General features: G+C 46.4%; 1 protein-coding gene and 1 non-coding gene across 3 annotated transcripts in view; one reads left to right on the plus strand and one right to left on the minus strand.

The window, feature by feature from the left end:
- The window catches only part of LOC144093618 (uncharacterized), a 139,889-nt gene that overhangs the window by 48,462 nt on the left and 73,549 nt on the right, over positions 1-17,878 (plus strand). The window lies entirely within an intron of this gene.
- Positions 2,840-2,911, minus strand: TRNAA-CGC (transfer RNA alanine (anticodon CGC)). Its single transcript has one exon. It is a non-coding gene; the product is annotated as a tRNA-Ala (tRNA).

Genomic DNA, 17,878 nt, shown 5'->3' on the forward strand with positions numbered 1-17,878 from the left:
AAGCTATATTTCTGGAATAAAATTCAATGAAAGAGAACTCTCGAAACACGTATCCATGACCGCACACATACGCATGCACGCACTCAAAAACGCGAGCGCGCTCACTTATTGAAGACGACCTTCAATAAATTCGAAGCGGGAATCCAAACCTAACCTTCGTTTTCCGGGTAAAACTCTTAATTAATGGCACGTTTCTGCAAAATCGCTTGCTTTCCAGCGAGCCGCAGCTGTTTGCTGGCAAATCGAAAAGAAGACAAGTGTCTTACAGCGTAATTAGGTTTGGCTCTCTCAAGTGTAAGTTAGCGACGTAGCCTCTCGGCCTATAGTCTCTCGGTACAGTCCAGAGGCAATGACGGCTAAGAGAGATAAAAACTAAATAAAAAATATGCATCGATTGTTGGCTCAGTATGCGTTACGAGTGGGCCCCAGGAGGTGCTTTCCAGAATCGTCGAGGGCATCGCAAACCAGCTCATCTTCTGTGAACAGGCCGCGATTGCGCTGACATTCGGAAACGCGAAGTGGGTGCCAGCTGCCCGAAAGCCTATTTACACTTTCTTAACTCAATTGAAGCCGGCAGTGGGCTCGGGCAGGCGACAGAAATTTAAACTCTCTTAACAAGTTTAGCGCGAGAGAGAAGGGAACCATATAAGAATGAGTCCTCTGTTTTTCCTGTTTTTTCCCCGAATTTAGGAAAATCTCGCTAACCCACGGCTTAATCTAATGCGAACTACTGGCCCGTATCTCTGCGAAGAAATGAAATTGAAGTAATGGAGTTTGCCTGATATATTTTCGAAGAGGTTTTCGAACCGGTCAGTCGCGCATACTTTGACAAACATTGACGTCGTATATAACGCATTTGAAAAGAGCTGAAGCATATTTTGATGAGCTTTCGACGGCTACGGCTTCGTGTTTTAGGGCCCCCTTTTTATTATATTATTAATATGCATTGCGCTTTTATCAGGTTGCGAAACTTTTGCGCTACCTTTCAAGGGACACTGCGCCTGAAATAGAAGAAAACACGCCAAACTAAACTACGTCTCTTTCTCTCTTTATCACTTTTTTAACAGCTTCATGAACTGCAGAGCATCTGCGAAACAAGCTCCTTTCTATGTGGATTATCCAGCTTGAGCCCTTGGACGCTAACAGCAAGGAACGCACAGCCCTGAACTAAGAGCTTCTTCTTTTCAGCACCCACGTACGCTTTATTGCATGAAGGGCTCTTAGCGCCTTACAAGAAGAATTCTGTGATTGCTACCTCTGTTCCTGATCCTGGAATGGGATTTAGAGCGTAACGTTAATCCACACAAAGTCTTACGGCGTATTAAATATCAAACAATATTTTTCGAAAATCTGGTACAGCCCAAAATGGTTTTTAGTTCATCGAGTGCGAAAACGTGTCCTTGCGATGCGTTTTCATAGCATCTCTATCTGAAAACGAGGTTTAATTAACTCTGCGCACAAAGCTATCTTTTACTACTGTCTATATGAGATATATTTAGGCTACGGAGTGGCTCTGCTCGGTTTCTCTATCACAGCATGTGAGCATATTTATGAACGCAACCGTGTAGTGTAATGCATTCTATGGCTTTAAAATTACTTTCATTTTTTTTTTTGTGAGTCACTACTTCAGGCCTCCTCGCGCAGTGCGTGAACTGTTCCAAAGAAACGCGGAGCTTTAAAATTGACAGCGGAAAACGAATAAACTAATCAGTACCCGTTCCTCTGGCACCAAGGGAGTGCGATAACAGAAAGCATATGAAAGCTCCCTTGCAGCTACTGCACACTAGTTCGACAAGCAGCTAGCAGCGCATGTGCCCAAGAACCCGAGTTTTTTTTTTTTTTCTGGGCTAGAGATTCATGGTCTTGCGGGTATAAGGGACAAGAGATGGTTAATTGGAGACATCCTGCAACGTCCTGCAGTGGCCATTGTCGGTATCACAATGATTATGAAGATGGTGATGAGGCTGACGATGAAACAATAGAAACAAAGAGAAACCTGCTATATCCGAGGCACTGTCAGCTCTGAACATCTCTCGATATTTGGAGCTTTTCTAAATCGCTCCGTACCGTCCAGGGCGTGCTTTTGCGGGCCACTGTGACTACCGGAGTTGCGTTGTGCAACACGAACTTTTCTTTCTTATGTCGGACAATTGTCCACTTCCAGCTTCACCACTACATTATGATGTGACCTTGTGCTCCATTCTTCAATCGTGGCTTACTGTCACAGCCTAGAGCCGTCGAAGGGTACAAAGATCTAATCCAGTTCTTGAAGTAAAAGTCATAGTTATTATTACAGAAATCAGAAGTCGTAATTTTAGACCATTTCTATCCGATCTTTTGCACCCTTGAGCGTGTTCACAGTTTCAATTCAATTCAATTCAATTCTTTATTCTCCAGAAAACTGGACGGTCTCCAGGGCTAAAAGTTGCTGCCTACAACTTGACTGGGGCCCTGGAGCCGTTTACAAAGCGGCAGCAGACATTGATGGCAGAGTACGCTAACATTAATTACAAACACTGAGTAGCAGAAGGCATCAGGAAATACAGACCTGCTGCATGATTTATCACAATAGATTCTTATCAATTACAATTGAGAAAAGTGTACTCGTAGCTCTTTGGGGGATTTGAAGGTTACCTGTTTGTGTTGATTTAATAAGACCGGCATATTGTGTTTTAATGACTGCAATTTTAAAGAGTGTAGTGTTTAAAGTGTTTAGAGTGTTTAAAGAGTGTAGTTTACAGTGTGTTCCTTCTAATAAATCGTTCAGAGCAGGAATTTCGGATCCCCATTTGTACGGTGTAATATTAAAAAAAAAATAATTAAAATGGTCAAAATAATGTGGAGGTGCCGGGGTTCGAACCCGGGGCCTCTCACATGCGAAGCGAGCGCTCTACCACTGAGCTACACCCCCAACACAGAGGTAAGAGCCACCGCTGCTCTAATCATGACAGTTACGGGGGCACCTTATTGGGTGCATACTATGGAGAAAAAAATGCACGGCCCGCAGTGCAATAGATCAGAATCAGTACAATTGATTCACCGCTCGCCAACATCGTCGCCGCCTTGCGCCCGGTGTCTCAAAACACCAGGCGTGCCGCGTCCCATTGACTTTCAATTGTTTTTTTTTTCTCTACGAATTACATTTTTCTGCTAGTTTAAGCTTGTGATAGATATCATAGTGAAGGTATTCCCTCACATTTGTTCTTTCTTTCTTTTTTTATTTTACTTAATAAGAGGGACACCAAAAGGTGGAAATTAGGGTCTCTAACTCAACTCACCACTTGGGCTATATTGGCAAGCTTGTTTTCCACAGTAGGAGAGTGTAGGGGAAATGGGAGAGAGCAGCGCACCCATCATTCCGCTATGCCCATTTCCATTCTTCTGCTGCCACGGACGAAGCACAAGCAAAGCGCTGACACAGCCTGAAATTGTGCGCAGTGCAGGGTTACTACTAGAATTCCTCACAACGTCTGTCAGGTGTCTGACTTACAAATAAGGCGCGATGAGCAACCTGCCGATGTCAAATTGCGGACAGGCGTAGAAAAATGTAATGCAGACAGGAAAGAAACCAAAGAGTTATTGGAAAGCGATTCCGGAACAAAAGCTGAAATCTACATTATGATCAGGGCTGGCGCGAGGGGGGGGGGGGGGGGGGGGGGACAAAAAATGTATTTTTGAAATCGGAACAAAATCGGGCGAGCAACAAATGAAAATCGGGACACTGTTCAAAACCATGAGCCAATGCGTGAATGTCTTAATTTCTCTCCAGGTGTTGTTAGCTGAAAAAAATGCGATTTGTGGGTGGCGTTTTTGACACCGATAGGTGTATTTTACTTCTTGAGTTAAAAGGAACGTTCAAGAACACTTTGTTGTATATTTGCTTAGACTGCGTCTTTTATCCGCGGAGTTAATATATTCTTGAGGTCAGAGAAAGGTCGCCCAACTTTGTCTGAGTACTAGTTTTAGGTCTAAGTCCTAAATTCAGTTTCAAATTGTCAGTGAACGAACCCGCTCTGTTTCGGAATTTTCCTCGGATACTTGCGAAGCTCGTTTTTCGCAGCGCCATCCAACTTTTCGCGAACAGAATAAAAAATTATAAGCCGTATCACTAGACTGAGTCCCATGATTTCCAGCTGTTGCAATTGCGCTCGGAATAAATCCGTACTTCAGGATACTGTGCAGCTATCTGGCAAGAACGTCGTTGGTTGCAGTTTCTTTGAGCATCTTCACGGCTTAATTTCATTACGAAGTCTGCTACCTCGCCATAGTTTTCTGCGCAATATTGCATAAGACTTCACTTCTTTTAGACATGTGCCTCACTAGTTTAACACCGGTTGATGAGACAATGGAAGGTTTGTACAACAGGCGAAAAGCGTGCGTTGCTTAGCCATTTTCGACTCTTCTTCCGTTGTTTTTCTTTGGGCGCACGCTGTCTCAATGCACGCGCCTTTGTAAGCGTCATCGCATGTGGTTCAGACGACTTGAGGCGTGTCGAACGTTTGCGAAGTAAATCCTCTCTCATCTCCATGACACCCATATATTATCATACACTATGCGTTGCTTTTGCTAGAGAACTGTCAATAGAAAAGCGTGCCGCTTCAGAGAAAATGTAAACAACAAGGACAACACGTAATTTTCTAGGACACTCGACGTAAATTCTGGACATTTCGGTACAAGAAATTGTAGCATAATTAGGTAAAATATAGCTTTATATGTCCAATGGTATCTACTGCATTGCGATAGCGACACCTTTCAAAATTGAGACATGTCCCAAAATCCCAACAGCAATCATGATGCAGAAAATTGGCTGATGAAAGATACAGCATGCTTCCACATAAGAACCAAGTCGAGAAATACAGAACTGGACAGTTCTCGTCAATTTCGTATCTTAGACTGCAGCGGTGGCCTAGGGGTGTGAGCATCCGCCTCGCACGCGGGAGGTGCGGGGCTCGATCCCCACTTCCGCCGGGCGCCCACCGCTGATGCGATGGGTACAAACATTCCCCTGGGCTGGTGCTAGGCTTCTTTAGGGTGGAATGCTTGGAAAATGAAATAGGCCTCTGACCCCACCTTGAGTAAAACGGAAAAAATATTGCGCCATGGCGCTCTTTGGCCACAGATGCCCTTGCGCCACAGAAATTGATCATCATCATCATCGTATCTTCTTAGAAGAGGGCTGGGCTTTCAATTCGTCTCGTAAATTCAAGCCAGTTCACATCAGCAGTCAGCAGCTCGTACTCAGTTCGCACGAATCAAAACGCGCGTATATACCACTATATATATCACTTCGTCAACTCATAAGCCACATTAATGTTCACAAATATTCCTTGTTCCCTTCAGCTATCCATTACAGGAATAAACTACCATCCACTGTTGTGAACTGCAGCACAGTCGAAACTCTCTTACAACATGTTAATCACCTTGATGCAACATTCTCACCGTGATGCTTCTGTAATGATGAAATTGTATTGTGTATTTATTTGTGCATATACCTGTCTCCCTTGTTCGATCCGCCATTGTAATTTTTTGTGCCTTGTATCCACTCCTGCATGGGCTCGAGAAGGGCCTGCAGTATTCGCAAATAAATAAATAAATAAATAAATAAAATTTATTTTACTTCCACATTGTTGTACAATACGGCAAAGCCCTGTCCGCTGTCGCTCTGTTCCAGACAACTTCGTCCGGCAATGCACAACCGCTGCGAAGAATGTGCACCACTGTTCTCCACATTCGCGGTCTTCGCACCCGTCTCAGGCGGCCAGAGACGTTCGGCGTCGGCCACGAACACGGCGAAAGGCGCGTGGCGGCGTGCCCCCCGCAGTTCGCGGCGCCGCTCTCGCGTGACGATGAGCGCGATTGCCTCGTGAATTTTTAACGCAGCCCTCCGCGTTTTCGGCGCGGCGTAAAGCCCTCTCAAAAACCAAACAATGCTTTGCTCTGTTTCGCTGTGCGAGTGCAACTTTGTGTCTACAAGTTGTGCCCGTCCCAGAGCCCGACGAAAGGCGCGAAGCTATGAAAAGCCGTTTAAATTTTTTACCACCTTTTATAAGGTCGCGCGGGGACATGTAACAAATAAAATAACAGCATCATGACCTGCGGCATAATAGAGGCAGCAGACCGTACCCATCACCCGTTAGCATCACACTGGAACACAAGCATATGTTTTCAACGGCACAGGATTAAGATGAACGGTAGAGCACAGTATATGCCATTGTTTAGCTTCGTAGCCGGTGCCGGTTTCTGATGGTTGTAACTCTCACACCTCATTTTTTTTTTCCTAGAGAGGTGTGCCTACGGCCCGTGCATACGATGGTATCAGCTCGGCTTCTCTCTCTCTTTTATTTTTAATGCGAGTAGACCAGCACCACATAACTGAAAAGTGAATGGGCCTAAGATTCCGTGGGACGAGAAGCGAAAAGAAGGGGATGAGTACAGGGAGCAAAAAATCTATTCGAGGCCAGTATTGAAGCCGAGTGAGAAATCTGCTAACTAAACTAAGCTCCAGCTTAGTTAAAATATTCGGCGAGAGCCGCTTTAGCGGCTGCTTAGCCGTTGCTTGGTTAAGCCCCGACAGACTTACACGCAGGAAAAATAATTATTAGCCACAGTAAAGCCGCCCACAGACCATAGCCACATCAGTGTCCATTCATCCATTTTTTCACCTTTGTTCTTCTTTTCTTTCTTCCTACTTCTTTCTTTCTTGGCCGCTGATATCGGCTTGGATTCCCTTAGATTGATTCGGATGGTTGTCAACAACTACAATGGGGTTCAGTTGCACAATACCCCAGAGTGGCCTCGAAAACATGGATCTAGCGGTAGAAGAAAATTCTCCAATTTAAAAGACTTGTTCATCAAGCGAGCGTGCGTGAAGCCAAGCACTCCAGGAGGAACGGGCAGAGTAAAACGAAGCAAAGGGAGGTAATGCCAGCGTTGCATGCGTGTAGAATGTGTCCAGAATCTGTCCTGATCTCCGGAGAGTTGGGACAGTGAGCAGTTTGATTTCATCTGAAGTTGCAGAGCATTTGTGGAGTGAGGAGAGCATTCGTTTGAACTTTGCGGAGAATTTGTGTGCTTGCTTCGTGTTGAGTAACGGGTGGCATTGAGGGAAGATTGCGCGGTCTTTTCTGATGTTCTCGGTAGTGCTAAGCTTTTTACTCTTTGTACGTTGCGGCGCCTCCCGCTGACGTTAGATTTGGCAGTTTTCTCTGTAATCACGGCGTCGATTGTAAAAAATCGTTCTGTCTTCATTGCACGCGTCTCAGATCTTAGTCGTTAGCTGTCCGGTAAGAAGCGCAGCTGTTTGGGTAAAAGTGGATGGGCTTGTCGGCGAGAATTCGTGAGTAGGAGGAGACGACAAAAGTGTTGGAGAAAGACTGGGTGGCTCCACAAATGTCAATTAAGAGCCCAAAAAAAACATATTCGCGCGCGAAAACGTAACGTCAGTAGCGAAGCACGGGTCTAGTGTAGTGGGGTCCACTAAACGACGCCTGCACTGAAATGCATGGGGCTTGATTTTAAAGCTATGAGGTCGGGTGATCGGTGTAACATAATTATTTGTTTGTTAAATAAAGGACCCCCGCATGGCAGACGAACGCTTCGCGATGCACTATGGCGCCAAGAATAAAGGTGAAAGAGTGAAGATCCCTAAAAGAGGCTGTCGTATTCACCGCAAGATATTTTGCTTGAATGTTTCCATTGCTTTTATTATTCACATTTCGGCGCTTCTTCTAAAGCTAGGGCGATTTGAGAAGAATATTTTCGTTCCACACCTGCACTTGTTGATGACGGTAGGAACTCGCTGGTTGCGCAGTCTTTTAGTGTCCAAGGGTCAAAGGGCGTGTGTTTAGGAAAGGAACAGAAACGTCGGGACAAATAGCAGTAAAAATATCGCGATATCTTTTTCCGAACACCTAACAGCAGCACCCTCCAGTCAGCTCGGAGGCACTATTGCGTTACTGGAACCGACATAGCGGCCGTGTTATGGATAAGTGAGTCCTTCTCCTACGTACGCAGAGAGCCCGGACACCCACATACAGGGCCACCCAGAGACGCGATTCAGATCCACGCGTCTCCCGACAGCGACCCATCAACGAAGACAAAGCGAGGGTACTTCGTGACCTGAAAGAGGGATGCGATCGCAGGAGTCCGGTGTTCACGCCGTGTTACGTGCCCTATCGACGGATTTGCGAGAGAACGGGACGATCCGTCCAGCATTGGCAGATGCCGAGAACGGCCCTGTCTGTAATGCGTTGCTTTCAATCCTCTCTTCCTTTCTTTTTTTCTTTCGGGCAAGGATTAGAGTTCCTACCGAGGAAAAATATCAAAAAAGTGGTTCGGCTCGCCGAGCTCCTTGCTTACACCGGGACACTTATCGGTACAAGCGTCTAAAGCATTTCCTTTCCTGCCAGGTGAGGTCCGTTAAATTTAGTGGCGTCCGATACGAAGTATGTACACCTTATATACGATGTCACTCGTAGGAGTTAGACAACGGCTATATGGGGAGATTTGCTCTAGGCATCATGACGAAGCTACTCCTGAAAGTGGATTCGAACAGTAACCTTCAACTAGATCAGCACATACAGGGTGTTTCAGCTCAGACTTTAAACAATGATTAAAAATATGCTTTTTGATTTAGAAGAGAGCTTTTTGCGGCATAGCATTGCCAGCGGTGAAGTATCGTCAGTATACAGCTAAGGCGTGCTAACTAACAAGCTGGTTAACTAATAGTCAATAGTTATCTTTTTAACTATTCCTGTTAGGTTCCTTAATTGTTGGCAGGCGTGTAGGCCACCGTAGGTAATATCTATATCAGTTTTAACAATTTCGAGAACCTGGTTTTCCTCGGCGCTGTAGCCCAACAAACTTTGGCTATATCGCGCCAAAATACGTGCACTTTCGAAAGCTTGCAGGCATAGCAACCCATCCAGTGCACGTAACTCGTCGAAATAGGCAAAATTTGTTGGGCCACAGCGCCGAGGGTAATCATGTTTTCGAAATTCTAAATGCTGGTATGGATATTACTTAAGGTGGGCTACACGCTTCTGAATAATTAAGAAGCATAACAGTAATAGTTAGAAAGTTATCTATTCAATATTAGTTAAGCAGCCTGCTAGTTAGCACGCCTTAGCTGCGTTCTGATGTACTTCACCGCTGACAATGCTATGGCGAAAAAAAAAAGCGGCCTTATATCTCAGAAAGCCTATTTTAAAAATTGCGGAAAGTCTTAGGTGAAACAACCCGCATATATACATACTGTATATGCATATATGCATATATACAGCACAAAGAGCCGCACCTGAAGAAATAAGTACCAGCCTCACGTGCTGTGACTACTTATCCCTGTTGGAGCGGAGTTCCGTTTTTGTTTCTGTTGCTGTTTTCTTCTGAAACCCACTATGCAGAATCTCCGTCTGTGACTTGCCCTTCTTGTCTAGCAATGCGGGAAGAGCGTATAAATCAGGAGGAACACGAACAAGCAGGGATAAGTACATAACTAAAATCAGCAACAAAACATCGTTTCGATACATATAATCGTAGTAACTAGCACAATTCTGCCTCCACTTTATTCTACGACTGTAAACTCGAGCACGAACATTTACACTGCGAATCGCCATTCCTGCTGAGTGTGCCGAACTACAAAAACCTCTCGTCTGAGCGTGCAATATATTTTGCCATCGCGGCGTTTTCGGAAGCGTCTAACTACCGCATTCGGTAGAATCGCGAGTAGGCGCGGGAATATGCGATCCACCCATCACGCCGACTTAGCAGCTCAAAACATTTCCACTCACGCGTTAACGTGTCACTACTAGAGTGCGCTAATAACAGGAAAGGAAGCCAAAGCACGTACGCATTCTTACAATGCAACAAGTCAAATAAAGACAGCAGCTTCCACTGCGTGGCCGCCTGGCACTAGTGCGCGTTGACATTTGGCCTTTGGCGCATGCGTCGAGAAAGAAGAAACAGAGTAAGGCTAAAAAAGAATAGAAGAAACGAAAGAAGAAAGAACAAAGAGGGACAGGAGCGTTGTCCACTGCGCAGAAAGGGACGACGCCCTTCTGGTGCTCGCAACTGTGACCCGTGCGCGAAAAATTGGTCGAGCGCTCACGTCCGCTTCTTCGCGTGTGTGGCAAAACAAACGATAGCGTGCCCTCCATGTAGTGAAAATTGCTGCGGTGGTTGTCGAGCCCGGTTCTGGCTGCAGTGGATATTCGACCGTGGTAGCGGTAGGCTAGTGGTGTTTCCTATATTCATTGAGTAGTGCACTCGACCAATTCGTCGCGGTTATAGATTAATAACACGGTTTAGAAAGCTGCGGAGCCTACATATTTTCGTCAACCAGGGACGCGACTGAACTGTTTGTTTTCTTTGTCGTTTTCACTTGCATGGAGCGAGTGTTACCATAATTTCTTTTCTTCGCTGCCGACGCAGCTGATGCGTAAGCATCTGCACTTTGCATATTTGGACCCGCAATGCTTATGTGCGGCCTTTGTCAAAAGTAAAGAGCTCAAGGAGGAAAAGAAATTGGAAATTGGTCTTGAGGAAGGGAAATGACGCATAGCTGTCTCACATATCTCGGTGGACACCCGAACCGCGCCGTAAGGGTAGGGATAAAGGAGAAACTGAAAAAAGAAAGAAAGAAAGAGGTGCCGTAGTGAAGGTCTCCGGATAATTTCGACCATCTGGTGATCTTTAACGTGCACTGACATCGCAGTGCAAACGGACACCTTTTGCGTTTCGCCTCCATCGAAACGAAGCCGCCATGGTCGGATAGACGGAGAAAAAACTTTTGCGTAATCAATTCTAGACTGGCGGGCATGCACATGGTCACCATCCTCTTCGGGCGGTGTGCATAGTCCAGGATGTTGCCGGTCTTGCGAGTCTGAGCTAGACACAGCAGCCTGCCAAGAGGAGAAAGTGGGGTTGGAGGTGTGTGGCTGGTGGGGCTAGGGCTGCTTCATGCCGAGCAGCGTTCAGGGTATTGGGCGAGGACAAATGGGCGTTTGTGATAGGAGTCTGGTAAAGTGCGTTTCCGAAGCTGGCGACAGGCTGTGGCGGCCGCTTCGTAGGCGGTGGTGTTGATACCCTTCTTTCTTCTCCGTATGCAAATTATCGGCCGTATACCCTGGCCTCTCCCCTGATGCCCGGCAGGTCAGGACTCTGGCGAGGACGTGGCCGCTCGTCGCCGGAAAGGGCGGCGTGACATGCGCTCCATGCGTTCCGAATGTGGAGAAGTGTGTCCGTCGAACATAGTAGGCGGGAGGCGCACGCGTGACATGCAGCTTGTAAGTTGGTTGTGATGCTCCCAATGCCGCCCGCATTCTCAGAGTTGATGGAGGTGCAGCGGATGGCAAGGGCAATAGCTGCATCTTCTGTCGTCCTGTATCTAGCTCATGTGTATGGTGCCTGAGACTTGTTCGCCGTCAGTCCCGTTCGGGGTCGCTGCGCTGATGGCTTCCTGTCTGTCAGGGCACCTTGAGGCGTCCGAGTAAAATTATAGGTTTATTCGGAATTCCCCCGATAGAGCCTTAACTCTGGCTCACCTCCTTCCCGCATTGTGTTCGGAGTGCACTTTATGTAGTACTGGCGCCACCTGACGAAGTTTACTCTAAGCTGTGTAGTGAGGCTCCTGTAGCATCCGTGGATGTCGTCACTCGCGGAGCTTTGAGAGCGAAAGCTCCTTTCATCTCCGTATTGTTTAAAATACTGGCGATGAATTAAGGCACACACCAACAATCAGAAGCAAGCCGCTGCTTCAGCCCTTACACTTTCATCGAATACAGTACTAGGGTTGATCTCTGGAGCGGGGAGGGAGGGGGAGGGGACTGCTTTTAGGCTTTAATTTGCTTTCGCTGTTGTTTTTGCGCGTGTTGCTTTTCAACCAATGGTGAATCTCAGTGCGCAAAAAGTACAAGTGAGGTTTTAAATTATTGGAGTGCGGGCCGCCATCCGTTCGACTCATCAGTGGTACCATCAACGTCCACTCCTCGACATGGACTAATACGTTTTCAGCGGGCGTGTTTGTTCAAGATTTATCTTCTCAACAGCGTAATGGACACACCCTTTCGATCAAGTCAATCAACCGTGAAAGTGCAGGTAAAGAATTAAAAAGAAAAACACTGCGACACAATCTTCGCCGGAATAAGTGTTGTGAACGTACAGATACGGGAAAGAAAGGAAAAGAAACCTTAAATCCAAACTTCAAAAGTGTAACGAGCTTTCCCAAAACTTGTTCGTTCATCCCGTCACTTAAAGCGCTTTCGGGACGGCGGTGAATGGCATGTACTGAAAATACCGAGCCAAGTATAGTTGTCGCTGCAATAGCGGCCACAGCGGCAGCCCTGTGATGTCCGGTGTCCGCGTTTGACCACTTTGTTCTCGCCGACTGATGAATGAAGCGCGTCTGGCCCGGCGGGGCCTCGGGAGACCCGGTGTCCCTCGCACTGGACCCGGGGGCGGAGCTTTCCTCCCCACGCGGGCGCTGTCTAGCGCGCTCTCCGTCACGAAGGGGGCTCCGCCACCCCACTCGCACTTAGCGCCAAGACAGCAGCGCAGCAGGAACAAGAGCACGATGTCTCACGTCGCAGCTTTGACGAGCCGCGACAAGCCACAGCCGACCGAGAAACCCGCCAAGTCGAGTTGTCTTCTGCCGCTAACTCCCCTCCCCCTTCCTCTCTTTCTATTTTTTTCTTGCCGCTGCTTGAAACTGCTTCGCTGTGTAAACAGTTCCGTGCACTACAGCGAATACTTTGTCCCTACACAGCTCCAAGGCTGTACCGCCCTTGGCAGTCCACCAGTAGTCCAGGTGTTCCGTGGCAGATGTAATGGTTTTGATGGATTGATTGATTCCCGAATGCGATAGTACCTTCGTTCCAAAGCTCAAACATCGGTAGTATACGCATGACAGTCGCGAATTGCCTCTATAAATCTCCAGCTCCGACCTTGTGGCGCTCGTGTTGCTTAAGTGCATAAGGTTTATGTTTGGACCTCGCTCCTTTCCTGCAGAGCTATCAGATGTCGGAATATCGGCTGCACAATCAGTCGCAGCGGGACCGACGTGAACAAACATCAGCACCGCTCTTAGAAGAAAAAAAGTGAGAAAGAAATATAGAGCACATTTCGCTGTTCTCACGTGACGAGGAGCTCGCTCACAGAGGGTGCAGGAGTTCAGGACAGAAGTTCTATGAATCGCTGCGTTTATTATTATCTTCTTCGACGATAAGGAGCTTAGAAGGTGTACAAATTCAAATGGAACACTTCCAAATTGGGAAATTTAATGCAGGCAGGGCTGCAAACATCCTGAACTACTAAAACCGCTCCCTGTCGTATCTGCTGCCCCGTCAGTGCTGCATTCAATTATTGAGATCGGAGAGTAGGCTTCCGATCGGCAGTAATAGGTTGAGATACTCGAGGGGATAAAAACGCTTGTAATGGCCTGACTGACTCGGAAAATTGAAGCCGCTCCTGCTGAGAACAAAGATGAAGGAGGTAAAAGGAATCTCAAGAGGAGAGTCGGGGGAAGGAGACGACGTCAAGCGTAGTGCAGCCGTGGCGGCCAGAAAAGCGCGTCGTTCGGCGCAGGAGTGCTTAAAGTGAAGCGCTGAAGGGGACGGCGAGAGAGGCTCTCGAAGAGGCATAGTTGTCACCACTCTCACTCGTGTATAGGTACTGAATTTAAACAGGAGTGGAAAGTCGTTGGCGGCGGAAGTGCTAAAAGAAACAAAAAAATATTGTGAGCGGGGTGTGACAGGCACAGCAACGTACATCCTTTTCGAGCCTTCAAAACGCCGCGTTTTAGAGTAGAGGGAGTTCTGCCGCCACTTATTTGTCTTTTTCGAAGTATACCTCGGTATTTTTATTATTTTGAGCCTTGCGAAACAACGAGATTAACTTGGATGGGTCTGTGCGGGAAATTCTCTCTCCGCACGCCGGCGCATTAGAGCGAAATAGTTCAGGCCGTCGCGACTCATTTTATTATTTTAATTTTTTTTTCCTGTGAGCACTTTTTTCGAAGCCTGTGGAGCAATTTGGTTTTGCCGGTTCTTCTCATTAAACAGCGTATTTCCGTAGTCCAAATTGCGCGGTTGGGGGTCGCTGCACGCTTCACTACTGTTTGAGCTCTCTTTGCACAAGTAGAGAAACAAATAGTAGGTCGTGCTTTTCTTCCTTCCTTTTGGATGAGTTTCAAGTAGGTCGCGACCTAATGGATTATGTCGGTACAGTGTATTCACTCAATGGGCTTGAAAGTTGTCGCACTGGATTGCAAGCAGCACTAAATACTGTTCAAACCGCTACGTCTCAATAAACTGAATAAATCTCAAACTCTTTTAAAGGTTCCGTGGAAGGTTTCTCGTCTTTAAGTGCATTTAATGAGGCACTTAAGTTAATCTGTATTATAGTTGCTTGTTGTGCAATAACCTTCATAGTAAACTGTTAAGACGCTTGGCCTTACGCCAGAGTTTCAGTTCTGAGAAGGCGTCGAAATAGCTGAAACTCAGCGCGACTTCATCAGCGCTCACTTTAATTGCACCAACGCGACTTCATGATAAGTCATGTGTCAGTTTTGTCATGCTCAGTTCAGCATGTTGGTTTAACGAGTGCCCATAACAATTAATTACACTACCCTCGCAGAGTCGGGAAAAAGACTCCTGCTATCGCAATAATCAACACCCAAAACTTTGTGAGCAGGGCTCATATAGTGATGTCCTGTATGACATAACAGTGATAGTAGTACCCCATATCCGCCGAGAGCGACCTCTCTTAGACAAACCTGGATATTATGGCCACAAGTAGTATACTCTGGAAAAGTCCCTACGCCTAAGCACTATATAGTGCTTAGGCGTATGAATGTTATTCTCAATGGTCAGCAGGTGAATACCAGCGTTTAAAGCCACGGAAAACAGCTTTTCCAACAACGCCGATCAGGTAAACCCCTTTTATTCTGCAGAAAATCTTGTGCACATCGTCTATTCCTGTTGAACTTGACGACGCTTCCCCATGTCTTGATTAGGATTATATCGAAAACGATGCCATGTATTCGACGATTATCGAAAATGTCACACATGTTCATTCACAAACGTCTTCAAACTTTCCCTGCTTATGTAATTTAGCTAATTCGACTATACATTTGCGTCACGTTAGCCTACCGGTAACTTCCCTAAAGTGTCAGTGTGGCCGTCATCCCCACGGCTGTTGAACCTGATAAAATTATGGCGCATTCACTATACCCTATATAACTGTACCCATTAACTATTAACTATGCCCCCATAACTTGTCTTCATTTAGGCAGGGCCCACGGCAAAGTCATAATCTTAGATTTCCAAGACTGTTCAGTATTGGTGTCCCACGCAACACCTCGGCTTTGCCTTCTACTGCGGCCACTTCTTTATTACATGTTTTCTTTTTTTTTTGCTAGCTCTGAGAATGCGGTTTGGATTCACAAACTTTTCACGTGTATACGGCACGTCATACTCAAAATGCGATAGGCGCCTCACTCCTTACCGGCGCCCTCTGCAGTAGTCATTGCCCGTGCAACGCTGGCATCAACCTAGCCCCACTGAGAAGTTTAGGGTGACTAGGACATGGAACCTGAGCCCGTACAATGCGGGCGGGGCATTCAGAGGTTCGAACCCAGTTTAGAGGTTACTTCTTTCAACTAACTATAATGCGTGCCGCATCAGACTGTCGTAATGAAAATAGGCAAAAGTGTCAGATTAACATGCGCTATTGGGTGCACGTTGCCGTACTTGGTTTTTTTTTTTTTTTTAAACCAGTTACTTCGAAAGAATGTGAGCTGAATGCGTTTTGAGTTTAAGACAGATGTCAGCAAGTCGCCGCCTTTAAAATCAACCCATTTGGTTTTGTGGGGCTTAATGTCCCAAAGTGACTCAGGCTTTGAAGGACGCCGTAGTGGAGGGCACCAGTTAATTTCGACCACTTTGGGTTCTTGAACGTGCACTGATATCGCACAGTACGCGGGACTCCAGCATTCCGCCTCCATCTAAATTCGACCTCCGCGGCTCGGATCGAACTCGTGCCTTTCGGGTCAGCAGCCGAGAGCCATAACTACTGAGCCACCGCGGCTTCATTTACTGGAAATGAACAGAAAGAAAGTTCATAATTATTTTAAACCGCTTCTTCATGAGCGATTCTTTATTCTTCTTTTTGGAATTACGAGGCAAGTCTTCATTGCGTTAAGCATAATAACGTGTCCTTGTTGGAGTTGATCTCTGTCAAAACCATAAATGCGAAAACCATGATAATAACGGCAGCGCTTGCTATGGCCTGGAAAGGCCTCCTGCCTAAGCTGTGCGCCCTGAAGACTATGTTCTTACGCTTGGTCTTTATTACGCACCCAGTTTTTTTCCAAATACAAGCGTCCGCGAACTGGCAGTTGTGTCCCACAACTCCTGGGGGTCACAGTCTTTGGAGGATCTGTGCATTTTATTTTGTTTTCTCTATATGTGCCTCCTTTCGGTACCACTGAGTGTAAATTACATGTGCGCACAATGCGATGTAAACGTCTTTTTTTTATTGAGTCGCTATCAGGTAAACTAATAAGTTCCTCAGAGTTCTGCATGAACGCTGTAGATGCAATTTCCACGAACATACACAAAATATGTACGACGCTCCTTCAGGCAGTACAGGTTGAACCGACTGTTCACATGAGGAACAGTATTGATGCCTTACACCGCAAAACATCTGAAGTATGCTTTCGTTAATCTTCTCGCTCACATCATCACATGATCTCTCACAAGTTCACAACTGCCTCTGCGTGCGGAGCTGTAATTAATGCCGTGACATTTCAGTGTTAAATTCTATATTCCTCGCCCGGTAGCTTCTGCTATACAGGGTGTTGTAGTTTTTTTAACCGTTTACTGATTTTTTAAAAGAAGGCTCTGATAGTATCGTGAATGCCGTCTTCTCGGAATACATATTCGGCTCGGCGGATACAAGATAAGGAAATAGCGGTCAAAGTTAATTGATTAGCCAAATTTCGTAATTATTTTTAAACTCTTCACTTTACGCTGCATATTGCAATCGCAATTTTGAGACTGTAATGATTCAAAGCAACTACAATTTGCAGCAGTTCCCTAAGTGCAACACGTATTGAGATTTTCGCGATTGAATTTTCAGCCTTTTCGGATCCGATTCGGGAACTGAACACTCAGAGTGCGCTGGAAATCCCGCCCATGATACTACGTAAGAGATTGACGAAATGATGACGACAACCGACGGCACCAAGGCTATAGTTGCGACTGCGGCAGGCAGGCGCTCGAAAAGAGCACATAGTCACTGCCCACGTGAGCAGCACGCGCTGTTTTTTCGTTATTGGCATTGAACTTGGAGGCAAGTTTCCTGCCATCAGCGGCTTCGAAAAAGCATCACGGTGATAACGCGCAAAATCTCCCTTTCCGCTCTGGCTCGACCAAGGAAGGAACGGTGTGAAATTTGTTTGCTTGTGCTTTATTATTTTTCATTCAAAGTAATTTCAATAGACACGAACTGATGACTGTTGCTCCACCGTATCTCGGTGGCTAGGTTTCATGCATCAGTAATGCCCAGAGTGCTTGCCTTCAACCGCCACACATGCCGTGAATCACTCCTTTATGGACTGCAGCACTCGTTTCACAACCTGCGGGGGTATATTCGCACATGTCTTGATGATTCTTTGTTTGAGGTCTGCCACGTCTTCGGGTTCAGTTGCGTCGACTTCGTTCTTGACGTAACCCCAAAGAAAGAAGTCTAATGGAGTAGGTCGGGTAAACTAGGTGGCCAGAACATAATTCCACCGCGCCATATATCCACTGACTGGGGAAGTTGCTGTCGAGCTAATCCCTTGCACGCGACGAGGAGTGCGCAGGCGCCCCGTCGTGCTGAA

Source organism: Amblyomma americanum, chromosome 6, assembly GCF_052857255.1.
Source record: "Amblyomma americanum isolate KBUSLIRL-KWMA chromosome 6, ASM5285725v1, whole genome shotgun sequence".
In the NCBI taxonomy this organism is placed as follows: domain Eukaryota; kingdom Metazoa; phylum Arthropoda; class Arachnida; order Ixodida; family Ixodidae; genus Amblyomma; species Amblyomma americanum.